Source organism: Chenopodium quinoa, unplaced genomic scaffold, assembly GCF_001683475.1.
Source record: "Chenopodium quinoa cultivar QQ74 unplaced genomic scaffold, ASM168347v1, whole genome shotgun sequence".
NCBI lineage: Eukaryota > Viridiplantae > Streptophyta > Magnoliopsida > Caryophyllales > Amaranthaceae > Chenopodium > Chenopodium quinoa.
Genome location: NW_018744633.1, coordinates 342,510 through 352,492, shown reverse-complemented (window position 1 = coordinate 352,492; position 9,983 = coordinate 342,510). Strand labels below are relative to the sequence as shown.

At 34.4% G+C, this 9,983-nt stretch overlaps 2 long non-coding RNA genes across 2 annotated transcripts; one reads left to right on the top strand and one right to left on the bottom strand.

Annotated features, from left to right (window-relative positions):
* The first annotated feature begins 1,072 nt into the window (after positions 1 to 1,072).
* Positions 1,073 to 9,705, top strand: LOC110701596. The gene is made up of 3 exons (XR_002507359.1): positions 1,073 to 1,361; positions 8,701 to 8,763; positions 9,480 to 9,705. It is a non-coding gene; the product is annotated as an uncharacterized LOC110701596 (long non-coding RNA).
* On the bottom strand, positions 3,751 to 5,955 carry LOC110701597. Its single transcript, XR_002507360.1, has 3 exons — positions 5,628 to 5,955; positions 4,198 to 5,513; positions 3,751 to 4,099 (listed from the first exon to the last, which is right to left on the bottom strand). It is a non-coding gene; the product is annotated as an uncharacterized LOC110701597 (long non-coding RNA).
* Positions 9,706 to 9,983: the final 278 nt, after the last annotated feature.

Sequence of the window (9,983 nt, the reverse complement as noted above, 5' to 3'; positions counted from 1 at the left end):
AGGGTTTTTAGAGCCGCGCCGTCAGGTGGCGCGCACAACTCCCAGAGTCGCGCTGGGGTGCCGCGCGCATCTCAATAAGTCGCGCAACTTATTGAGTTGCACTGGTTTGCGGTTTGCCTTATATGAAAACGCATTTTTAAAACTTCCATAACTTTTGATTGCAAAGTCGGATTAAGGCGTGTGAGATATCATTGGAAAGCTCTGAATGTCTACTTTCCAATGCCGTTAAAATTAGGTTAAAATATGTTATAGATAAAAATTTATGGCCGTTGGAGTGCAAGGGTGTCGGTTTTAGGGCCTAGTTTAGTGTTTTGATCATAACTTCTTCGTTTTGGCTCGGAATTGGGCTTATAATATACCGTTGGAAAGATCTTTGAAAGGGATATCCATCTGCATAGGCCTTTTATGAGAATTGGATAGTTGGTTTATCTTTTTGGCTCGGTTTTTCAACAATGTAGGTTCCATTGGATCCAATAATTGCATTTGACGCATTTGGGTCCGTTATTAATCAAGTTTAAACATGTATGAACACGTTTTAGGCCTAATTAGTAATCGAACAAGGCTCTAAGATAACTTGGTCTCAAATATGGGTTTTAACTTACTTCATAATTCTTTTCATAGTCCATAAACATTTCAACTTTGATCTAACATGAAGAACGGATTTTTGTAACATCATCGCACTTCCTTTCGGGACAATAGGCCAAAAGTAGGTGTCTACAGCAGCCATCAGATATGCTTATGTTATAAATCAATAGCTGCTTCTCTACAATCTGTACTCCAAACCAACATAACATAACACATTTACAAGAAAAAATGTTCTAGAAGTGAAAAATAAATGGCTAACCTTTGGACCTGTCTGCCCAAAAATGGCATTATTAGCAGCAATAGTTAAATCGCTTACCATGTGCAGTGTCCTCCTCCAACAGCATACCCAGCAACCTAAATAAAAAATCATGCAATTATATATATATATATATATATATATATATATATATATATATATATATATATATATATATATATATATATATATAATAGGTAGTTAAGCTATCATAAATTAGGAAGATGGAAAATGAACATAGTCACATACCATTGCAATAACTGGTTTTGGAAGCTGCCTAATTTGGACCTACTTGAAGATGAGCACAAAAGTAAGTAAAAGATGCAACTTTATTGGATTGAAGTTAAGAGAGAGATCAAAGATATAAATACACCTGCAAGTCCAAAACATTAAGGCAGCCAATTTGCTAGTTTTGGAAACGCCTCTTGCATATCCTTTGGATTGGTTAACAAATGGCTGCGAAGATCACGGTTGTTCCTCTAATATTGGTCTCCATTACAACCCCATCGATCTTCCTTAGGTAACTATCTCTATTTTTTTTGTTACCCACAAATTCTATTATCAATTTTAATCGTTTTAATATGATACCTATGAATTTATTTTAGTTCCCTTTATCAATTTTAATCTGAGTTCTATGTGATAACATGCTGAGTTTATTCACCATTTTTTTTTTTTTGAAAAAAAGAGAGGAGCAAGTGAGGTTATTGTGTGATTGTTTTGTCTGATTTTGATTGTTTTTTTTAATTAATGCCCTTAATGGTATGATGAACCATAATTTATGAGTTTTTTTATGTGATTTAGGTGGAAATTTTAAAGTTGCCTAAGAGAATATGCAATGTTCTCTCCTATTACCTCTGGTTATCAGACTTGATTTTTTTTGAGAATATATGTATTCCTTTCCTCTTTATAAAACAAAAAAAAAAAAACAAAAAAAAAAACAAAAAAAAAAAGTGACAATTAAGTGTAAGCAAAACATAAGTAAGAACAACTATGGTTTCTGATGAATGAGTTTCCATCGAGTGTCAATGCTATTATAAAAAGTATTCTAAGAGCTGAGTTAGTTGATTACTCCATTTTGGACTTAAAACAGATTTTTTGTTGAATTAGTTGAGTCTTATACTTGGATATTGTATGGGATAAGGCCGGTAGCATATGTTTATCAGCCTGTAAAAGCGCATTGCGCTGCTAATTCTGTTTATTAACACACCGGCTTAAACTCCCCTATCGGCATTCCACTCAGCCACGTGGAGAGCTGCTTTAAACCAGGTAGTCACTTGCTGCCTATAAGGTCGGTCTACTACCTATTAACATAGGTGGCACCAGCTTGGTTATCTTTCTATAAATACCCAAGCAAATTCCTATTCAAAAGGTAGAATCTCTCTATCTCTCTAAACACTTTCTCTCTCCTCTTTCTCTTTCTTCTCATCAGAGTACTAACTTTAGCATCGGAGCGGTTATTCCCGGATAACCCCCGGTTAGCTAATTTGTGTTGACTGTGCAAGTGCATTATAGGACGGTAAATCATTACCTTCCCTCATGGATTGACGGAACCGGAGTTCACCAGGAATAATTGGCGCTAGAAGGAGGGGAGGTAATAACTTCTATCGTCCAACAGAGCCTTCGGCGGTCATGGAAAGAAGTAAGGAAATTACAACACCGATGCCAGAAATTGAAAATCGACAGTATGATAGCAATATCCTTAATGCTAATGCGAGTAAAACCGTAAACAACGTACCTGAGATCGTGGTCGAAGATGAAACTCATCTCCTTCACGGGAATACGACAAATGCGCCGGTAACACCTGACTGGAATAGAGCAATAACCCTAGACCCTTTGGAAGGGTTTACACCAGAGGAATTGGAAATAACAGCTAGGGTCATGCAGGCAATGTCTAGGAAAAGAAAGGAAGCTGAGCTAGCGGCTGGCGAAATAGTAGGTAGTCTACCGGCAAAGCCAGTGGTTGTAAATCTTGAAAGTCAGTTCAATCAGGTAGGACCACAACCCCGTTCTCAGGCTCAGGTCCGAGAGGCAATAATACCGGCTGAGCGTCACGTCACCCGTAACACCCAGATCGGGGACTCGGGTTCCTATCGGCATGAAGTTAGTAGTAGACCGGAAAGGCGTGTGGCTCGAGCTGTAGTCAGGCCAACACTACTACAAAAAACCCCTATCGAGTCGCCTCTAAACCATCTTACACATCGCTTCAAGGGCGACACTACAGGCACCGACACAATAGGTACCCCTTTACGCATCGCCTATAACGTGACGCGTTAGGTTGGTTTATGAGTCGCCTTTTTCATTACAGGCGACGCGTTAGGTTGGTTTATGAGTCGTCTTTTTTGTTATAGGTGATGCGTTAGGTTGGTTTATGAGTCGCCTTTTTCATTATAGGCGACGCGTTAGGTGTATTTTATGAGTCCTGTGCTTTTTATGAGGCGATGCGTAAAGTAATTTCATGAAAAATATAATTCTTCAATAGCAATGCCCAAAATACAATATTTTTTTCTTTTTCCAAATTCACACTTGCTACTATAAATATAACCTATGTAGGACTTGAACCTACATCTATGTGCAATAGCACATTGCTCTACCATTTGAGCTAATAGGCTTTTGAAAACTTCTATGAAAAAACTTCTATAAAACTAACATTATAAATATCAAGATGAACATATACATCCTAGAATAACAAAGACAAATGACAATAAGGTCCAAGCTCAGCGAAGAAACAACCAAACAGCCAAAAAATTCCACTAAGGTTCAATCCAATATATATATTTATATATACTATATATCTAAGGTTCAATAGTCAAGTCCAAGATTAAATTAATGGAGTTATGAATCAAGTCTGATTCTTGGCAAAGAAAAGTTAATTTAAAATATTTAATTATAGAAGATAATCATTTCTCCATCTCAAAGGTCATTGAGGACCCAGAATGAAATAATTAGTAAGAAGTATATAAAATACAGTGTGAGTAAACTAAAGAGCTAAGCAGCAATTGTGCACTTTATCAAATTATATCAAATGACATGAAATAATTGTCATTTTGATATTAGATTGAGAATTATATAAGAATAATCACAAATTCTAGAAATAGAGGAAGGAACTTAGTATAATTTTACCTTTAGTTAAATCAGGGAGACCAAAGACTGGAAAATTCACCTCTCTGTAATAACCAGCCAATATAGCATTGAACATACTTGCTGAAGGAACTTTCTTAATCTTTCCCACATCCTTCACACGGTATATGCATTATCAAACTACAGAGAGCAGCAAAAGATGAACTGGTAAATGAAGCAAAAGTAGACTAAAATAGGGAAATGAAAAATGAAGAATGGTGTGCATTTTAAAAACTCACATATTTCATTCTAACGTTCATGTTGATAATTTTTTTGATTGTCTCACTATTTGGCTTCAACTTTGACTACTAAGCATTGAATATATCTGACAACCTATTACAGAAATATTGACAGGGGAAAATACATTAAAATCAAGTATAAGATCAGGAAATTAATTCTACAGTGTTCCCTTTCTAAAAGACCAAAATTATAAGACAATGGCACACTACTATTCAAACAACCTCACAACTCACGTGAAACATGATGATTTCAAAACCTCCAAATAAGAGAAACCGACTCACAACGAGACATGACCAATAAAACAATGTGATATTCCTTGCATATTACAGTGAATAACCCCTAAATTAATTATTGTAGTCTGCAATTCTACATTAATAGAGTTGTATACCCACTTTAAAACTCAGTTAATAGTGAATCCAGTTCCCACTTCAAAATTCAGTTAATAGTGAATCCAGTTCAAAGTGGCAAAGGTCAACCAATAATGAATTCGGTTCAAAGCAATAACATATAGACCTACTACAGATGTTCAAATTTTTTATGATCACAAAAATAATATGAGGTTCTGCTTAGATAACTCATGCACATATACAATACAAATAAACATTTTCAGCAACAAATTAAAGAACTCTTTCTGCCTTTTTATTCTTTGTTAAGGTACCAAACTTTAAAGCAAATGGATCATTGTTAAGGTACCAAAAAAACAACAACAAATTAAACACCTCAAAATTCATTGAATGAGCTTCAGTTAGACAACAAAATTACCCAAAATAATGAAGTGAGGTTTACCTAAAACAAAGAAAATCAAATCAAAATGCACAAAATTAACAATTGTACCTCAGAATTATGGAACCGTAACCTAAGATTTAAGGTTTGGATCCATTAATTGAGCATAAAAAACTGTGTAAATCATCAAATTTTGAACTGGGTATTCCTCAAATCTTGTAAACTCAATTCATGGAACACATAATATACAATTAGAAAGTAAGGACTGTATTCAAGAGGAATCAATTACATCGTATTTAAAAACCTAAAAATAAAAATCAATAAATTAGGTGAAAAAATTTGGGTAAAAAACACTAAAACGCTAACCTTAGCATGCTCAAATGCTTAAACGAAATTACAAGGAGGTACGTTGCGGCTGGAGGTGGTGGAAGCACCGTGGTTAGAGGTGAAATCTATCGCGGTTGTTGGACGAGGTGGTACCCGCTGCTTCTGCTGTTGGAGAAGTGGAAGTCGCCGCTATTGTTGGAGGAGATGCAAGCCCAGATCCATACTCTTCACAACCCGTATACATGGATATCTTCAGATCTATTATCTGAACCAAAAAAAAAAGCAACTACGTTACTCCGTAAGATCTAAATATTGCAGATATAATCAACATTAAAAGATGGGTATTTGAAGAAACTCCTCATGCCCAAAAAAAATCAACCGAAACCCTAAAAATTGAAGCATCATTGTCGCCATCGTCGCCACCATCGCAACCACTAGTGAATAAGGAGAGAGAAGAAAGGTGAGAGTGGGCTAACGGTGGTCAAGATGGCAGTGATCTATTTAAGAATGAAGGAGGATGAGTGATAGAGATCAGATATTAGAGATATGGGAGCAAAGAGATAGAGAGAGGGAGACTGGGTGAGGGAGGCAAGAGAAAATGAGAGAGGGAGAGGCGCAAGAGAAGGAGTCAGGGAGGTATCCCATGTGAGAAAATAAAAATAAAAACAAAGCTGGGCATAGGTGTCGCTTGTAATAGTAAAAGACTATATGCGACTCGTAAAGTAATACTTTAAGAGACACATAATGAAAGACGAGACGCGTATAGTTTACGTGTCGCCTGTTATAGTGTAGGTGATTTCTATTCCTTTCAACTCATTTTTAGATGTCTTTTATCTATCCTTAGGTGTCACATACTTTGTAAGAGGTGACTCTAAAACCTTACGCATCACCTATTAATTTGAGGCGACTCTAAAAGGGCGACTCCATAGGGTGTTTTTGTAGTAGTGCAAGAATATCCCCGTTCACCCAGTAAGTGCTCGATCAGCAAATGGAGAAGATAAAAATGCCATCATGCACGTTTGACGGTAAAGGAGACCCCAAGCGGTATGTGGCGGCTTTTGAGAGCCATATGTAGCTGTACACTGACACAGATGCAGTATAGTGCAAAGTCTTTCCAACAACCTTGGCAGGAGTAGCCTCAGACTGGTTTTCTAATCTGGAACCAGGTTCCATTGATTGCTTCGAGACCTTAGTGGAGTTGTTCAGGGGCCAGTACATAAGTAACAGTGCAAGGCAGAGGACATCTGGAGAACTTATGGCAGTCCAGCAACGGAAAGATGAGTCGCTCAGGGACTTCATTAAGCGTTTCAATAACGAGGCTAATACCATACCAAAATTGCAGCAAGAAATTGTCGTGATGGCCCTAATGAACGGTTTGGGTGATAACGACTTTAAAAAATATATGGCACGAAAATCTTTCCCGAACTTAGGAGTGGCGTTTGGCAAAGCTCATGAATACATAAAGAGTGAAGAATTGTTGAAAACGAGCCGCCAGATAGCGTCGGCAGAGCCCTTGACAGGGTAAAGTCGTATCCCCTAATCAAAAGTAATTCCAAAAACCTCTAACTAATGTAGATAGGGAAGTAGGGTCGAATCCACAGAGAAACGAGTCTTTCTATTCCTAATTAACTAATATAATCTAGATTATGAAGTAACCAATATTTTATAATCAAAAGGAACTAAACTACGAAGATTAAGAATAAGGAGAAAACAATGAATAAAAGGATCTAGGGCATAGGTTCACCAATAAATAATATTCCAGGGTAGAATATAATAATCATTCATCAATGCATACATTAATCAGATTATAAAGGGCTTTCGCTAAGTATTACAATCACACAATTAATTTACCGGTATTAAATCTCATCTTTCGAATCTCGACTTGACCATTTATAAATTAATCTGCCTATTGAAACTAGACCTAAACATTAATTCTCATCTGTCGAATCTCAAATCAATATTGTTAAACTCATGCATAAAAAATCTGTCACAGAGCATTAATTCAATCAATAGGAAATTAATCTAGCATTGACAATTAACAACCATAAATTACCCCTTCATATTATTTATGGATCCCCATAAACCCTAGAAATAGAACTACTCATACATAATAAAAACTAAACTAATCAAAGCAGTAAAATAAGATGTAATACCCCGTATTTTCCTACGTATTTTCCTAATTAATTATTATTTTCTAAAAAGGGTATTTTAGTAATTCAACTTACTATTTAAATCTTGGAGCCAAAATGATATTTGAATTTTGGCGCCAAAAGTATTTTGAAAACGACTAATTATTTTGGATAAGATTTATTATCCATTTATCCTATTTTAAAAACCAGAATATTTATATTTCAGATATTTTAATTAAGGAAAAAGCTATATTTTATTATTATTTTAATAGGTCCGAAAATCCCAATTAATTAGCTAATAATTTCGGATTTTCCTATGTGAAAATCTGATTTTTATTTAGTTAAATTATTTGGTGAATATTTGGTATTTTGTTATTTAATTATTTATTACAATAAATATTATTTACACAATTATTTTTATTCCTTTAAACTAGCAAAATATATTCCTAAATACTAAATAGGAAGGCCGAAAATATGAGCTTAGGAAAGCTCAATAATTTCGGCCATCCCATAAAGATTTTGGGAAAATATTTTGGTAATTTGTATTTTTAATTATCTCCCTAAAATCTCCTATTTTCCATAATTCTAATTCTCCATCTTTTTGATATCCAATTATTATATTTTCTTGCCATTCATTCTTCTTAATTATTCCCCATGCAATCCCAATTTCCTTAATATTTTTCATGACATACATACCTTCCATATTCAATTATACACAATCCCTTCAAATATCAAAACTTTCCTTAAATCTTTGCTCACTTCTCCAAGTAATCTCTTAAACCCTAATTACCATAATTCTTCATACATTTTTCTACCATAATTCATGCTCATACTAGCCTATAAATACCCCTTTATACCTCTCACATTCTTCACACCAATTCTCTTCTTTTCTACTCCTCAATTTTACACAAATCATCCTGTTCATCTTTGAAGCTAATTTTCGGGCACTTCTGGTCGGTTTTTGGGGTAGTAACGTTTCACAGAAAGTTGTTCCTCTTGAACAATCCTTGAGGTTAGGCTCAAGAATCACCCAATTAGGAGCTATATAGAAGGAGTTATATCCTATGAAAGTTCTGCCTATTATTTCCTGCGCAAATCCAATTCTTTTCTTCTCCTTTTCTTTTATTCAATTATTATTATTATTATTATGGGAGATTAATATGAAATTATTATGAGTAGTTTTAATTATATAAAATCAGATTTTAATAATGTTCATGTTGAATTAATTTAAGAGGTTCATGTACATATAGTTGGGAGGGTTTAATTTAATTATTTGTGATTATTTGTTAACCTTATATTGATTAAGGTTATATTTATTTGTAGGGTGTTTTTGATCAAGCTACTTGAGAGTTATTTTGAAGTGTTGCTGGCAAAGTGAAGATCAAGGTACGTTAGGTGGCTAGATACCTTGAAAGTGATCGATTTGAATAACATGTTTGAATGATTTTATGATGAATTGAATTAAATTGAATTGAATTATGGTTTATGAATTTAAAAGTATGTTTAAAAGGTTGGTTTTAATGATTAAATTGGAGTATTGATTTTTATAACATGTTTTGATTAATTAATTTATTATTCATGTTTAAAAAGGATTGATTTTGAAAGTAAGTTGGATTTATGGAAAAGGAGTTTGGATTGTTTTCATTAAAGGTTGAATTATTGGATTAAAAAGAGGATTTATTGAATCATGGATTTATTATTATTTATGCTTTATAAGCATGTTGGCAATCCCACTATGCGGATTTGGTTTATTGATAAGGCCTTGGACTTTGTATGACCGGGTCTTTCCTCAAGAATAGCCTTGTAACATAAGGAGACTAGCTTGGGGGTGTGCACACTTGGGAGAGGAATTGGTTTTAATATGAGGAATTGGTTTTTAAATAATTGGAATTGGTTTTATTGATTATTGATATTGGAATTATTGAGAATTGGTTTTAAACCATGAGTTTGGAATTATTGGATTATTTATTGGAAATTGGTTTTAAAGCATGTTTGCGAATAAATTGAGTTTAATGATCTTGCACTTATCGTACTTAGCATATTTTGCTAACTCGTACTTCTTATTTGTTTTGGTTCTCCCTATTTACCGTAATGGTAAGCAGTGTTGTTTCAGGTGAAGTGAATAAAGTGATGCATTGGAGTCCCGGGATTTGGTTTTCACTAAATTAGGAATTTGGTCTTGTATCTATTTTGAGTACTCATAACATTAATTACTATTGTGGTTATTATTAATAAAGAAGAGTATTTGAGTTTCCGCTACAAAGTATTGTTATTTATAGTAAGTTGAGTAGCCTTGCGTAATCACGCGGCGGTAATACGCCTAAGTTTATCTCTACGGTATAATTATACGGGCAATACTAGTATTTCCGTAGAGGGAGATTTGGGGGTGTTACATAAGACATGATCAAAGGAATAAAATAAATAACTAAGATTTAGAGAAGAGAAATCGTTACCAAAAGAAATCTGGAATTAAGAATCAAATTAAGAACAAAGGTATAAGAGAGAGAAAACTAATCTAAAAGCTAAGTAGAGAGAGAATATCTAAGAAAATAATTAAGAGAGTAAAGAAGGTAAAGAAAATGGTACTAAACTCGTTTTACGGAGAA